Here is a 17,712-nt window from a genome sequence, read left to right as displayed (position 1 = left end):
ATAAAGTACCTAAAAATCAATTTAACAAAGAGGTAAGAAACCTATACCATGAAAACTTCAAAACAATAAATTGTAGAAGACCTAAGAAATGAGAAAAACATTCCATGTAATTCAATTGGAAGAATCAATGTTATCAAAAGACCATCTTACCTAAGTTGCTCTATAGATTTGATGCAGTCCCAATGCAAATTCAGATAACATTCTTCAAAAATTTAGAACAGTCAATTATAATGTTTGTGTGGAACCATATAGACCTCAGATAGCCAAAACCATACTGAAAAACAAGAAACTGAGGTATCTCATAACTTAACTTGAAGTATTACATTCACACTGATCAAAACAGCAAAGTATTGGAGCAAAGACAGACTCTCAGACTAATAGGTCAGATTAGAATATCCAATGACAAACCCCAAGTAATCTTTGACAATGGAGCCAAGAACATGAAATGGAATAAAGACAGCCTCTTCCAACAAATAGTGTTGGGACAATTGTGAAACCACAAGTAAGAAATTAAAGATCAGGGGCCGGAGTAATGGCACAAACCGTAAGGCATCTGCCTTGCCCTCGCTAATGTAGGACGGACAGCGATTTGATACCCTGACATCCCATATGGTCTCCTATGCCAGGAGTGATTTCTGAAAGCATAACCAGGCATAATCTCTGAGTGCCACCAGGTGTGGCCCAAAAAAAAAAAAAAAAAAAAGGAGGAAAAAATGAATGGAAAATTTTCTGAGAAAGACCAACAGATGGCAAATACACATGAAAAATAAAATGTTCAGCATCACTTATTAGGGAAATCCAAATCCAGACTGCAATGAAATATCTTTTACCCGTGAAAAATGGCACATAACAAAACTATTGGCAACAATTTGTGTTTTGGGGATGTGGTGAAAAAGGAACTCCCATCCACTGCTGGTGGGAATACTGTCTAGTCTAACCCCTCTAGAAAACAGTATGGAGAGTTTTCAGTCAACTCAGAATCAAATTGCCATATGATCCAGAAATTCCACTTTTAGGAAACTATCCCCAGGTCAGATAAACCTTCACCAGGGACTGGAGCAATAGCACAGTGGGTAGGGCATTTGCCTTGCACATGGCCAGCCTAGGTTTGATTCCTAGCATTCCATACAACTCCTGACCCAGCCAGGAGCAATTTTTGAGTATAGAGTCAGGGTTAACCCCTGAGTGCTTCTGAGTGTGGCCCAAAAACAAAACAAAAAAGGAAAAAGATAAACATTCACCAAAAGGATGTATGTACACCATTATTCACTGCAGCACTCAGTACAATAGCTAAGATTTGTAATCAACCTAGATGCCCAACAACTGACTAGTAGATCATGAATATGTGGTACACAATGGAATACTACATAACTATAAGGCATAGTGCAATTTGCTACAACATGGATGGAACTGAAAGATAGCACGTTAAATGAAGTAAGCCAAAAGGAGAAATATGAGATAACATCACTTATATGTGGTACTTAGGATAATTACATGAAGAAATATAATGGCTTAAAGGGGGTTATCAAGCACACTCCACAGAGGAGAAAGAAAATAGAATGAGAAAGAATATAGTAGAGAAAAAAAGACATATATGAAATGACAGGAGAGGAGTGAATATGGCCCCATCCTGTCTGCAATGGGATAGAGACAGACCCCAGCATGACAGAGAGATGAGCATGGCCCTGCCCAGGAAAATGACCAAACCAGAACTGCATGAAGAGGACAGGGGCATGTTTAATCTTTAAGGGATATATGTACATTGGAAAGAAATCACATCCTAAACATATATGCACCCAATGAAGAGCCAACAAAATTCTTAAAACAACTGCTAATAGACTTAAAGGAAGATATCAAGAGCAAAACAATAATAGTGAGAGTCTTCAATACTGCTCTATCAATCCTTGATAGATCAGACAGACTAAAGCTTAACAAAAATATACTGCCTTTAAATGAAGAAATATAAGAGAGTGGCTTAATAGATACATATGGGGCTCTTCTTTCCCAAAAAACTGAATATACATTCATCTCCAATGCACATGGACATTCTCCAAGATAGACCACATGCTGGGCCACAAAACATACCTCCATAAAATCAAGAGAATAGAAATGGTTTCAACTACCTTCTCAGATAATGATACACTAAATGAATACACTAAAATGAAGTAAACTGAAAACAGAAACAAAGAAATAACTTTTAAGACCAGGAAATGACAGAGGCAGGGGCTGCACCCAGAAGACTCCACATGCCAGTTCTTCTGTGTCTCTTCAGCAGGTATGTTGGGGGCTCTGGGCAGGACAGCTAGCCATAGGCCCCCTGGGCTGACCACTTAGTCCAGGGGACTGAGACACCTCCCCCCCAACGCCATACTGATCTTCAAAGTCATGCCTGGTAAATCGGGCCCTGGGGGGAGTGTGGGGGAGAGAAATTCCTCTCCTATGCATACTGGACCCCATTCAGGAGTTCTTTTCTTACTAGTATTCATTTTCAACAGCAAATGCGCCCACACAACATATACTTTTTAACAACACCCAAAAATATTCTTAATTCTCAACTGTTGCTAGGAAAAAAATATGGAATTCCCTAGATTTGGAGGATAATATTCAAATAGGTCTCTAAAATCAGTGTATATGTAGACGTGACTTCCTATACAGAGGTCCTCTCTGACTGCCAAGCCTAATCCGTAAATAACTCATCTATACAATGTATATAGCCCCTCTGCTATATTTCCCCTCCCCCACACCAGAGCCCCTTCTACTCCCTCATATCCCAATCCGGATTTGTTATCTTCCCCTTAATTAACCCTGTTTACCCTCAATTCTTTAATTTGTTAGGCACCAAGACCAACCTCCTGCCCCAACAAATTCTGTCCGTTCGCACACCCCTACATAGCTCATTATTAATCCTTAACTCTCTCACCCCAACCATCAGTACCCCACATTTACCCTTTTAAACTTCAGTTAAAAATCAGTCCTAATCACAGACCAAAGTAGTGCATTGGATTTAACAACACCCAACTATTTCAAAAGACATAAAATGGACACATATGTCTTTTGAATATTTTATGTGTATTTTCTTTAACAGCTATAACTCTTTCTAAGTATTCTTTTATTGTGACGAGTATACCCACTTTTTATCTTGTCTTCTCTTTGTGAGCTGTTCAATAAGGAACTTTGGTGGAAGAGTCCCTCAGTTTAATGCTTATGATTGAACCATGTCATGGGGATTGTTGGACTTGTTCTTATGGCCCCCATATGCGCCGATAACGCCATGTGGCATTGTTCCTTGTTTGCATAGGCACATTAAAATAGGAAAATACTTTACATACAAATAAGTTCTTATCTAATAGAGATTGGAACACACAAATCTTGTAGTGCAATGAGACCTTACGCCCTGAACATTGATATAATGACCTGGCACAGGTCTCAGAAGAATGGGCATCCTCCATTCACCCCTGAACCAGGGAAGCTATCTATGAAACATCCAAGGTTTTTTTATAACAACACCTGGAAGCAATCCTCTACCAGGGAAGACACTACCACTGCTCTGACATCGACCTGCTCAAAAGAGACTTCCCTTAACACTAAGAAGGCTTGACAAAAACAACAACCTGCTTACAGGGCAGGGTTCTCTGCATTGCCCTTTAATTGTGAGGTGAAACGAGAGGATGCTCTGCACCATCCTGACTGCAATGTAGGATATGCAGATTCCAGGATTTTTAATACAGAAACATGATACCAACAACAGAGGCTGTGTGAAAAATAAAAGTGTATTGGCACTACAGACCTGGATTGGACAACCTAGTTTGCCTGGAGCCTAGAGTTGGTCTTATGCCAGGAAACCTCAGGGGTAGGGTCTCCTTGTATTTAGGCCAAGACTTTTTCTTTCCACGTCCCTCATATTTTGGTGAGCCTATGCAAACAATAATTGCCACTCTAACACCGTTTTTACTGTGCTCCTTGGACAGTAATCCTTAAGAAAACAACCCACTTGAACTTTTGTGCATGGAAATGTAAAAAAGTACTTTGCCTTCAATGTTTAAGGAGTTACATAAGTTTTATGGCTTTAGATTGCTAAAAAATTGTGTGCTGCTAAAAAATATTACGTACTACAATCTGGGGACTTGAGGGACAAAGTAATTATACATGGGTTCTGTTTTTATTTTTCTTAATGTTCTTTGACTGAAAGTTCGAAGTTAAGATATCAGCAATGGGACTACTGAGAATTTTGTTTATGGGTGATTGTCCTTTCACTGTAACTTTACCTTGTCCTCTTTCTTTGCATCTTTGTTCTCATAATTAAAAATAAAGAAAAAAGAAAAAAGAAAGACCAGGAAATTAAACAGCTCACTAATGAACGACCAAAGGGTTAGAGGAGAAATTAAAAAATTCTTGAAAACAAATGAGAAGACAAATTATCAGAATTTGTGGGACACAGAAAATGTGATATTAACAGAAAAATTTATAGCTTTGCAAACATTCATCAGGAAAGAAGGGCTTGCATAAATAAATTAATGACATAGCTTAAGAAATTGAAAAACAGCCAATAAAATGACTCAAAAGTAGGCAGGCAGATGGAAAAAAATAAAGCTTAGAGCAGAAATTAATGAACTAGAAACCCAAAAATATGCCCAAAAGATCAATAAACCATTAGCAAGATTCACAAATAATAATAAACAGAATTAGAAATGAAAGGGTGATGGCACAGTAGATTCTACAGAAAAATCAAAGGCTAATTAGAGATTACTTTGAAAATCTTTATGCCAAAAAATGAGAGAACCTAGAAGATACAAATAAAATGAACTTCATGACCATATACCATGATCATACACTATCACCAAGTAGGATTCATCCTAGAGATGAAAGAATGATTTAACATATGCAAGTCAATCAACATCACCATATCAATAAAAGAAACCATAAAAATCATATGATTATAGCAATATATGCAGAAAAGTATTTTACAAGATCCAGCACCAATTCATGACAAATCTCTGCAAGGTGTTAACTGAAGAAAATGTTCTCAATATAGTCAAAGGCATTTACCACAGCCTATAACAAACCTTTTACTCAATGGGAAAAAACTAAAAGCCTTTTATCCAAGGGCTGGCACAAGACTATTCTCAACAATTTTATTCAATATAGTACTGGAAGTCCTTGCCATAGAAATCAGGCAAAAAATTATATATCAACAAGAAAGGAAGAAGTCAAGCTCTCACTGTTTGCAGATGACATGATATTTTATATAAAAAAAAATCCTAAAGACTACAAGAAAAGGTTCTAGAAACAATAGATTTCTAGAGTAAAGTAGCAGACTACAAAATTAATATGCAAAAATCCTGGATTTTCTGTACATAAATAATTTTGCCTCAGAAAAACAAACACCTTGAAATCAACTTAACCAAAGAAGTAAAAATAAAGAAAACTTCAATATACTGCTTCAAGAATGAAAGAGGACACAGGGAAATGGAAACAAGCAGATCCCCTGCTCATGAATCAGAAGGATTAAGATAATTAAAATAGCAACACTCCCAAAGCATTGTAAATATTTAATGCAACCCTATAATGATAACCATGGCATTTTTAAATAGATCAAATCATCCAAAATTCATATGGAACAATAAACTTCCAGAAAACAGCTAAAGCAATCCTTTGGAAAAAGAAGATTGGGGGCATCACTTTCTTCAACTTCAAACTGTGCTATGAAACAGTAGTTATTAAAACAGACATGGTATTGGAACAAAACATAAATAAAAAAAATAAATTTAAAAAAACAGCATGGTATTGGAACAAAGAAAGGCCTCAGATCAACAGAATATACTGGAATATACTGAGACTAACCCTCAGATATATGATCAATTAGTCTGTGATGAAGTGGCAAGAAATACAAAGTACAAAAGAAAAGCCACTTCAACAAATGGTGTAAGAAAGAAAACTGGTCTACTACATGCAAAAAAGTGAAACCATATCTTTCTTTTTGGGCCATCCACAAAAGTCATATCAAAATTATTAAAAACTTTGATAGTATACTTGAAGTCTTAAGGCACATAGAGGAAAATGTAGGCAAAACACTCCAGGACATTGAAGCTAAAGAAGGAAATGCTACTGGTTAAACAAGTAGAACAAAAATAAATTGCACTTGCACTCAAAAGAAATAAGGTTTTCGAATACAAAGACTGCCAGAAGAATTGGAGAAACTATTCACTCAAGGAGTTAATGCCTAAGATATATAAGGTACTGGTAGAGCTTAATAAGAAAAAATTCTAATCCCATCCAAAATTGAGAAGAGATGAACAGACATTTCCTCAAAAAAGAAATACAGATGGACAAAAAGCATATGAAAAATGCTCTACACCTTTAATCATCAGTGAGATATATAACAAATGAGATATGATCTCATGCTACAGAGAATAGCACACATCACAAAGAACATGAACAACAAAGGCTGACCTGGATGTGCGGAGATATGGACTCTCATTCACTACTAATGGGATGGGAATGTCGACTGGCAAAAACAGCCTTTTTGGAAATCAATATGGACTTTGCTCAAGAAATTAGATATTGAGATTCCATTTGACCTGCAATAACTACCCCTGGTGATATATTCTAGGAGCCCAAAAAATACAATGAAGAAAATGTGTTGTACTTCTATGTTCACTACAGCACGATTCATTATAGCCAGAATCTGCAACTTAAACATATTGACTGCAGTGAAGAAAGAGCACAGGGCAGTGGGACAACCATGGGTGCAAACGCTAGTGCAAGGAGATTCAGCAGCCTGATCAAATTTCATCAGAAAAGTATCCTGCATCAGGTCAGTGGACCTGCAAGATCAGCACCATTTCTTCTAGTTACAGCACATCACATAAAAAAGAAAATCACTAAAGCACAAAGATCACAATAGAAAAGCAATGAAGAACTCCACATTAGTGACTGATACAATTCTGAAGATCCAATTAATATCAATCACCTATAACTTCACTGATAAGGACTATAGAGAGGAAATGTTAGGATGTTCAAAGAACTCAACAAAACCATTGAACAAGAAGCTGATAAGATTCAAGAGGATATGAGAGTAGAAATGAGAAAACTTCTAACAGAAATAACAGACATGAAAAACTTGGTAGGCAAAATAAAAAACTCACTGGAAAACCTCACCAGTACAGGAGCAACTGCTGAGGAAAGAATCAATGAGATGGATGATGAGCAGTCTAACACCTCCATATAACAGAAATTCAAACAGAGCCTTAAAATAAATGCAGATAAGCTGTAAAAAAAATTACTTAAAACAACTGAACAGACAGCAATGGAACTCTGAGATAAATTCAACAGAAATAACATAAGAATCATTGGGTCCCAGAACACCAGGAAGAAAATCCCCATGAAGAATAGCCAGAATCTGAAAACAACACAAGTGCCTGAGAACTTATGAGTGGATAAAAAACAATGGTACATCTACGTAATGGAATACTATGCAGGCTGTTAAGAAAAATTAAGTGATTGCTTATATGTGGATGAACACAGAGAGGATCATGCGGAGTAAAAGGAGTTAGAGGGAGAAGTGGAAACATAGAATGATCACACTCATCTGTGAAATAAAAAAATATATAATACCCAAAAACAATGTCAATGATGTGGAAGGCATACAGTGAGGACAGAGAAGGACCACTATGACAATAATAGTTGGAAATGGTCACTCTAGAATAGAACTGTGAACTGATAGGAAGTGATATGCATGATGCCCCTTCAGTAACAGTGTTTCAAACCACACTGCCTGAAAAGAAAATAAAAGGGGGAAAGAAAAAGAGAGAGCAATAGAGAGAAAGAGAGAGAAGAAATTGCGGCAGGAAATGAATACTGGTCATGGAATGGGTGTTGGAATATTGTATGACTGAAACTCAACTATTAACTTTTTTGTTTGTTTGTTTTGTTTTGTGCCACACCCAGTGATGCTCAGAGGTTACTCCTGGCTATGCGCTCAGAAATCACTCCTGGCTTGGGGGACCGTATGGGATGCCAGGGATTGAATCCAGTCCATAATGGTCAGCTGCGTGCAAGGCAAACACCCTACCGCTGTGCTATTGCTCCGGCCCTCAACTATTAACTTTTTTAAATTCCGTATCTCATGAAAATTTAATAAAAAGAAAAGAAAAAGTGCATAACTTTTCAGAAAATATAAATTCCCAGAGAACAACAAAGTCCTAAAGAATTTCATAATAGTTTAATATAAGATATACCCAGTGGTTTTTACAACCTTTTTCACATTGAGAGGTTAAATTAAATAAGATATATATTTCAGACTTTTTCCTTATTCACTGTTTTTGTTGAAAAATGAACTTGTATGACTAATGCCTCCCGCCAAGAGGTACAGCCAGTCTCTGTGCCCCAATCAACTGATCTACACCTGACTCAGCCAACAAACAGACTGTCTGAAAGATGTTGCTTTACATGGTGTAGATTTCTAATGGGCAGTGGGCCAATAAGGATTTTTTCCTCTTGCATAGAAATTTGAATAAAAAGACATACATAAATTGATAAGCTGAAAAGTGACAGAGAGATCAATTGCCATGAGGTAGCTGAGGCTCAGAAGAAGCCAAGGAGATGGGGGAAAAAAAAACAAGATGCAAAGAGAAATAGATAAGCACAAAAGGGAGAGCACACAATTCCTATTATTAATTTGATTCCTGTTCGTTCTAGAGCAAAATAGCTCAATTCTTAGATTGCTTTTAGAATTCTAGGTATTTTGAACAAAATCCCTTATCTTATGTAACAAAATTAGAATTCAAAGAATAAAATTATTCAATATGTCAATATAGAACAAATATATATAATATTGGTTATTTGTAAGCTTTTATAAAGTAAAATAATTCAATAAATTGCTTTTATTTCATACTTAACTTTAAAACTTATTTTCCTAATATGCCGTTGTTTTTTTAAATACATATTAGTTAGTACACCACAAAAAGGGGGGAAGTATGGCAAATTAAACTCAACACAATGCTTCCTTCAAAATTTTCCACAGTCATCTTATAGTATTGAAAATGATCTACCATGCAATATTTTTCCTTTCTGGGTCACTCCTGGTGGTGCTAAGGGTATCATGCAGTGTCAAAGATTCTACATAAAATATGTGCTCCAGGATTTTACATTTCTCTCCAGGTTTCTACAAAACATTTCTTGAGTGGCCGGAGAGATAGCACAGCAGTAAGGCTTGCATGCAGAAGGATGGTGGGTTGAATCCTGACATCCCATATGGTCCCCCGAACCTGCTGGGGCGATTTCTGAGCGTAAAGCCAGAAGTAACCCCTGAGCGCTGCCGGGTTCGACCCAAAAACTAAAACAAAATAAAACAAAACAAAAAACATTTCTTGAGTACTATACTACTGTTTCTATGATATCCTTCCAAAGATGTTGATGTTATTCTATAAAATCTGATCTTGTTTTTTTCTTGATCTTTTAAATAAAATGTACCAGAATTGGAAAATCCTATAGTCTCAACCAGTGTTTAGATAAAAACATTTGAGTGTTTGATCTAAACAATGAGTTCAGTAAAGCTATCAATATATATATATATATATATATATATATATATATATAAAAGCTATCAATATATTTAGTAGGTAAAAGTCTACTATAAACTGGGGGTGGAGTGACAGCACAGTGGTAGCGGTGTTTGCCTTGCATGCAGCTGACCCAGGATAGACTTGGGTTCGATCCCCCGAGTCCCATATGGTCCCTCAAGCTAAGAGCAATTTCTGAATAATCCCTGAACATCACTGGGTGTGGCCCAAAAACCAAAAAAAAAAAAAAACTACTATAAACCAACCATAGAAATTCCTGAAAAATAAATTTGTTATTTGTAATTGCATTCAATAAAACAAAAATTCTAAGTTCAAATTTAACTTAAAAGCAAAAGACCTCCAATTTAACTTAGAAGAAAAAGACACATTGGAATATTATTCTGTCATGAAAACTTCTACCACTTACAACAATATGGATAGACTTTGAAGATATTATAATAAGTACATCAGAGCATAACAAGTGTTGATCTCATTTACATATAGAATATTAAAAAATAAAAGAGATCAGACTTAAGATTATCAGGGAGTAAAAGAGAGAACTGGAGGAGGGTAATCAAAAAGTACAACTTATAACTACAAGATAAATAAACAGAGATATCACATCCAACATGATGTGTAAAATAAAGTCACACACCATACTTCCAATCCTGGATGAGCTGGTCTAAAGCAGTCATGTGTAGATTAATAAACCAAGCCAGATAGGAAAGAATCATTGAGTCAGGTGACTTCTCTCTCACCTCATGGTCTCCCTGCCTCACCAAACTGTCCTCTATTTACTGGTTCAACTTTAATCAGGACGGGGGAGTCAAGTGATAAACAAAGTACCTATCCAGGCATAGTTTTACAAGTTAAAGGTCTGGGTAAAAAGAAAAAGGAAGTTGGGAATGCCTTCCGTTTTGGGTAAAACCAAGTTGTAAACAAACAGATACAAAGAAACCAGGAATGATCTTTGTTTTGGGCAAAACAAGGTGTAAACTACAATGATGATTATAGCTAGTACTGCTTCACTACTATATAGCATATCGAGAAGTTATTAGATGATAAATCCTAATCTCACCACAATGAACTCTTTTATTTTCTTAAGATATCCTCATCTAACGGAATGGTGAATTTAATTGAGCACAATTCAGTCATTCTGAATGGCATACCTGTCATTCTGAATGAAATCTAAATAAATTGCCTATTTTGAATATTTTAAAAAATAGTTCAAAATTTCAAAAAAGTACAAAGAATACTATGTCTTATGAAGTTATAGCTACACCAAAATAAAACAAAACATCAACATTATTCCATAGAATACTGTATCCTAACCATACCTCCTTTTCTCTCCTACTTGGCATTTATCATTTCCATGTGTTACAATTTTATATTTATAACCATAAACCATCTAGTACTGTTTTAAATATTTAAAATGACAGTATTTAAAATGCCTTTTTAGAACTTTGTTTTCTGCTTTCAATATATTTATGCCTTTAAACCACTTGCAATATACCATTCGATGAGTATCTATTACTTATATACTGTCTCTTTTTTTTCGTTGTTTTTTTTTTTTTAAATACGGAACGCTTCACGAATTTGCGTGTCATCCTTGCACAGGGGCCATGCTAATCTTCTCTGTATCATTCCAATTTTAGTACATGTGCTGCCAAAGCGAGCACTATACTGTCTCTATTATTAGACAATTTAATTGTTTTTACTTTGGGGACTAGTTAATGTCACACAACTACAAAGTCCTGGAATAAACCTTATTTATATTAGTATTTTGACTGCTAATATTTATCACATTAAATACTTACCAATCTTTCAGTTCTTCAGAAACATTTAGAATCCTATTTTGAGTTCATCAACAAGGTAAAATATTAAAAGAAAGCTTCACCTACAAAAACAAAATAAACATACTAATGACAACAGTAAAAAACATTATTTCAATAAATGAATTCTTATATAAAATTCTAATAGTCATTCTTCATACTTAATAAGTAAACTGTCAACAAACTTTTTGAATTTCAACAAAACATTTAAAACTATCTCAAAAATAGCTTCAAGGGGTCTGGGAAGTGTTTACCTGGTAGAACACATGCAAAGGCAAGACCCTGGCTTTGATGTCTAACACCATTTAGTCCCTAGAACATCACAGGCTGTGTGTCCTACAATTACATTTTAAAATAGTAGCTTCAGGAATAATATCTTGAGAGAGACATGGAATATAGTTCACTTGAATAAACAACTTGATTATAACTCATATAATCACATTATAACTTGATTATAACACTCATGTCCCAAATTCTAACTTACAATCTCCAGGTAAATCACTGGTTATAAAGAAGGGTAACTTAGGCATGATCTGTATTTGTTTTCTTATCATGAGAACCTAGGAGCTACAGATGGAACAGTCAAGTTATTATTCTCCTTCAAGTGTGATTAAGTGTGATTAATATCTTCAGGGTATTAAAAAATAGGGACTGAAAAAATAATACAACAGGTAGGGTACTTGCTCTGATTATAATTGACCCACGTTCAATTCCTTTTCTGGCACCCCACATGGTCCCCTGAGCTCTGCCAAGAGTGATCCCTGAACAGACAGGATTAAGTCCTGAGCACAGTTAGGTGTAGCCCAAGAAACAAAAGAACTCGGGAATTCAGAGAATACAAATAGTAAACAAATAATTAACAAATTATTTTAATTATACTAAAACTATAAACCAATATAATACTAACAAATAAACTAACAATTGACCGAGCAATAAATCACCACCAAATTTCATATTCTTGTTGAATTTTTCAACATTTTTAATCTTTTATGAATAAACAATGAAAGTATTTCTATATACTAACTAATAAATTCAATTTAGGGCCAATACTATGTTTCTTTTTAGTAACCTGTTTCCTCCTTCTGCAGAATTTTTACTAGTTAGCAGCATGGAATAATATGCTTTACAATTATAAGATAAAATATTTTATTTATTTTGAGCTTCAATGTTTCTTTCAAATTGTGATGATCTTTATTGTTTCAAAATGCTTCTATCTAATAATGATTATATCAAATAATCCTTGTACTATACACTATTCTAAATACACTTGAAGATAAGTGTAGGCAAGAATGGAAAAAGGCTGCTGTTAAACTCCATAGGGTGTTGTGTGAATTAGAATGTTAAAGAAAAAAACTTCCGAGCTGGTGCACATCATCAGTTACTTCTCCACATCAATTACAAAGCTATCAAGTTGGATGTCAGTCTCTGTCACCCAATCCAAAAACTGAGAACCAAATGGTCTTTATTGAGCTCATCTAACTGTTTACAACCCTGGAATGGAGTCCCAATTCCTACCTGTTTTTCTTGCATTGTGAGTTAATCAAAAATATAAACTTTTAATTCTAAAAAGCATGGAAGGGGATATTAACCAACTGAGTTTTTAACATAAAATTGAAAATGCCTTAAGCTGTAACTATGAACACCCTCCAGCTTAGATTACTACTTGTAATACTAAAATGGTTACAGCTAACTCATTGGTAAACTCATGGTAAATTAGATGTGGAACTCTAACTCATGGTAAATTAGCTAACTCATGGTAAATTAGAAGTGGAAGTTAACAGACAACTGGATTCATCTTTTTTTTTTAAAAAAGGACATGTCTAGAGAGGTAAAGGATTATTCTATGCTCTTAAACTAGCATGACATCTTTATCACTGTATTTTCAAAATACAGTTTGATATCCATAGCAGCTGACTATATCTGAGATTATAATTCTATCCAACAGCCCAACAAAATAATAATGATGAAATAAAATGATGCAAACTTAAAGAGGGCAAGTGGGCTGCAGCAAATACTATAAGGCTGAGCAGTAGTAGATGTATGAGTTTAAATAGGTCAAAGAAGAGGCTCTAGAACTGACTCAGGGAGAAAGGAAAATCAAAATGTACAAGAGTAAGAGAAGGAGCAGCAAGTCAGAGAGTAGGTATTCTACATACAGAATCCTGGAACATTAAAAAAGTCATCAACTGTGTCAAATTTTGCTGACAAATTGAATAAAAATAAAAACTGGGAACTTACTATGGGATTTAACAACACTGAAGTTATTAACAATCTTTTCAAAGAATGGTTTCAGTGAAGTAGAAAACATTGGCAGAAGGACGGAAGCAAAGAGTTCTGGCAGTTCAACTGAAAAGTTCTGCCCTTTAGTATGAAAATATCTGGTTGTTTGAAAGGGGGATTTGATAAAGGAGATTTAAACAACCTAGAAATTTTATAGCATATTAGTTTCGCATTCTTCTCTAACAGAGAAAGGGACATAGGTGAAAAAATAGAATAACAAAAGATACTTCCAGGACAATGTGTAGGCAAAATAAAGAGGTAGGCAGAGAGAATCTTTTCAATGAAAGTTACAATTCATCCAATGTAATAAGGATAACAGAGCAGATAAATATGAATGTAGAAAGATTACTATATTTGGCAGTGCAAGGACAAAAATACAAATGCTTCTATTTTTCTGAGATAAATAAACTTCAAGATTACTATCTGAGAGAAGTGAGAAGTAGAAAAGTGCTGAATGGAGTACAAAACCAGCCATGTCAAGGCCATGTCAAGGGGAGGGGGAAATCACCTTTAAAACATCAAAAAAATAACTCTACATTTAACACACCTCATATTAGTATATCACCATAGAATTTCTGTCTAATCCAAGCATCTTTATTTTTTCAAGGTATGTGTATCTGAACGCCTGAGGTGTGGAAGAAATGGGGAGAGGAAGGTCAGAGTTCCCATTGTGGCTGTGACAAACTAAACTGCTACTCTATGAATCATAGTCCAAGGAAGAAAGGCATCCAATTTTCCAAGAACTTGGAGAGATCTTGAAAGGTCCAATTGTCAGTCTGAGGCTGGATGCTGTGAACATAATGAGCACTAGCAATACTGGCAAACAAATGTGGCAGGGGAAACTTCCTTCTACCATCCACCCTCCAGAGTTATTAGACAGAGCATTGAACTTGTAGCACAAGCACTAGAATAAGGATGGGTAACAGCTGGACTTCACAGGTGGTCTGTTCATAGTACATAATAGACTGGCCCTGCTAAAGATGGGACAGACATGTACACTTCTCATAGACTATATGCAGGGCAGCTGTCCTACAAATAATGTTGCAAATATTTAAGTTGCCCTTGGTATGAAAATGGCTCTTCTCCCTTGCAGAATTGTCCTTCAGAATGAACTTGAAGAAAACTGTCATAGTGTGGCTGGCTGAGAACCTTCACCTCTTTACTGGGAATTCAGAAAAAACATTCCCCAGAGTGAGTGTCTAATGGCAGTAGATACTTGTGGGTGGGGCAGGGGTCTCAAACTCGAGGCCTGTGAGTACAACATTTTGTGGCCCTGCCCTAGAGGAATCTTTTTTTGTTTTGTTTTGTTTTAGTTGTTTGGGTCACACCCCCCAATGTTCAAGTTTTACTACTGACTTTGCACTCAAGGATCACCCCGACTTTGCCTCCTGTGGCCCCCAGGTAAATTGAGTTTGAGACCCCTGGTTCAAAGCATCATTCTTCAACCAGAGACTATGGTCAGTTCATAGAAGAAGAGTTGAAAGCCACTGATTGACTTAGCTAGAGATAGAGAAATAGAAATAGATATAGAAATAAATTAGGTAGAGACAGAAATACATATTTATTGACCAGTATGCAGGACAGGTGCTAGTCCATAGGAGTAAAGGTTGAAGAATATCAGTTAAGAACAGTGATTTAAAACATTTTTACATCAGTAAATATGTGAAACTAAAATAGGATGATTTCACAGAGCACAAGGCAAAATTTAAAACCATTATTTATAACAATATTTTGGGTATTGGCTTTTAGATCTATGATTAAAATTCTATCTTTTTTTTTTCTTTTTTTGGTTTTTCAGGACACACCTTTTTGATGCTCAGGTGTTACTCCTGGCTAAGCGCTCAGAAATTGCCCACCCCTAGCTTGGGGAGACAATATGGGATGCCGGGGGATCGAACCGCGGTCCTTCCTTGGCTAGCGCTTGCAAGGCAGACACCTTACCTCTAGCGCCACCTCGCTGGCCCCAAATTCTATCATATTTAAATAATCATAAACTAAGCCATTTTAGCAATGCTAAAGAAACATCTTAAACTTTCAAGAGAACAATATTTAATTCAAATAACGTATGTATCTGTGTCTGCGTTGGTGGTATAGTGGTGATCATAGCTGCTTTCCAAATAATGTATGTATTAAATAAAGCAAGCTTACATTGCATAGCTTCAGTTTTCAAAAGGAACACATCCAGTGATGCTTAAGAACCTACTTCTTGCTCTGCACTCAGGGGTCACTTCTTGCAAGACTTAGGGAACCACATGTGGTGGGTGCTGTGGATCAAACTCGGGCTGACTGCATACAAAACAAGTGCTAATCTGCTAAACCTACACTATTCTCCTTCACTCCACTGCATGACCCAAGTTTGCTTGGTAAAGCAACAATTAACTTTCCACAGACAAGCAGGAAATTTCTGCAGACTAGCACTAGGCTCCAGTTCAGTTGTTGAAAATAACTCACCTAAAAAGATAATCTGGGAACACAGTCATTGAACACAGACAGGAATAGGTCTGGTTAAAAATGAAAGGGGACATGCAGGATTCCACACCCAGGTCAGTCCTCCCACCACACAGGACAGAAATATTAGAAAATATCTGATATATTAATCTCTTATCCAATATCCACCACATATATGAGATCCTTAAAGAACATAATAGATTTTCAAACAGAGCCAAAATGCCCCAACTAGAAAAAAACAAAGAAAACACCATAATTTGATGACAATAAATGAGAAATTCCTCAGAAATCAATATCAATGACAAGGAAATGAGAAATATAATGGATCAAAACAGAAAAATAGCTATAATTATTTCATTTTTAGGTCTGGGGATGGGGCTCACATCTTCTAGACTTATCCTAGTGGCCTGGTATCAGCAGGTATACCACCCCACAAAAACAATGAAGAAAACCAGTAGATGCACACAATGCACACTAGCACAAAATAAAGTAAAATACTAAAAAAAGAAAGAAAATACAGGAGCAAAAGGAATTCTTCACCAAAAAGACTAAAGCTAGTTTTAAAAGTCCAAATGGAAATGCAGGATTGAAACAAACGGACAATGAATAAAATGAAATAATAAATGGGGAAAAAAGGAAAAAGAAAAAAATAAACGAGCTCAGTCCTGAAGAGAAAAGAATAAAAGTGAAAATGAAAATTAAATACTAGGGGCCGGAGTGGTGGCTCGGAGTAGTAAGGCATCTGCCTTGCCGGCGCTAACCTAGGACGGACCACAGTTCGATCCCCCAGTTCAATCCCCCCGCCCCCGGCGTCCCATATGGTCCCCCAAGCCAGGAGCGATTTCTGAGCACAGAGCCAGGAGAAACCCCAGGGTGTCACCAGGTGTGCCCCCCCCCAAAAAAAAAAGAAAGAAAGAAAAGAAAATACTAGTTATTACTCAAATGTAAGAGAAGAAATGAAATTCAGGAAGATGGAGAAAACCTTTAACAACTAGCAGACTTTTAGAAGTGGGAACATAAGGATATCACATCAGAAGGTGAAGAGAGAAGATAATGAATAATTGAAAACTTCTCAGAGTATTCAATTAAAAGAACCTCTTATTTTGAAATGCAAAAAAGATATATACATCATTGCAAAATTATCATGTCAACAATACAGAAAATAGGGACCGGAGAGATAGCATGGAGATAAGGTGTTTGCCTTGCATGCAGGACAGTGATTCGAATCCTAGCATCCCATATGGTCCCCCGATCCTGCCAGGAGCAATTTCTGAGCATAGAGTCAGAAGTAATCCCTGAGCGCTGCCAGGTGTGACACAAAAACAAAAACAAAAACAAAAAACAAACAAACAAAAAAAACAGAAAATATTGAAAGCTTCTACAGAAAAAGTAAAAAAGAGACTCCAGTCAAGCTATCATCAGATATCTCAGCAGAAACTCAATAGACTAGGAATGAGTAATATTTGCAATCCTTAAAAATAAAAACTTCCAAACAAGAACAATGGCCCTGAAAAATTATTAATCAAATATGAAGAAATAAAGGCTTTATCATTGAACAAAAGCTAATGAATTCTCTACCATTAGAACAGTAC

At 35.9% G+C, this 17,712-nt stretch overlaps 2 protein-coding genes and 1 non-coding gene across 3 annotated transcripts in view; 1 reads left to right on the top strand and 2 right to left on the bottom strand.

The window, feature by feature from the left end:
* LYST (lysosomal trafficking regulator) overlaps nucleotides 1–11,459 on the bottom strand; it is a 193,829-nt gene extending 182,370 nt beyond the window's left edge. Inside the window, exon 1 of the mRNA XM_049789035.1 lies at nucleotides 11,378–11,459. The gene's annotated coding sequence lies outside the window, so the exon portion shown is untranslated. The remainder of the gene's footprint in view (nucleotides 1–11,377) is intronic.
* Nucleotides 1–17,712, top strand: part of LGALS8 (galectin 8) — an 811,943-nt gene that overhangs the window by 127,799 nt on the left and 666,432 nt on the right. The gene's annotated exons all lie outside the window — the stretch shown is intronic.
* On the bottom strand, nucleotides 11,133–11,239 carry LOC126031637 (U6 spliceosomal RNA). The gene has a single exon (XR_007503469.1). It is a non-coding gene; the product is annotated as a U6 spliceosomal RNA (small nuclear RNA).

The sequence above is a fragment of the Suncus etruscus genome, chromosome 15 (assembly GCF_024139225.1).
Source record: "Suncus etruscus isolate mSunEtr1 chromosome 15, mSunEtr1.pri.cur, whole genome shotgun sequence".
In the NCBI taxonomy this organism is placed as follows: Eukaryota; Metazoa; Chordata; class Mammalia; order Eulipotyphla; family Soricidae; genus Suncus; species Suncus etruscus.
The sequence above is the reverse complement of the archived record's forward strand: the minus strand, read 5'-3'. Positions and strand labels throughout refer to the sequence as shown.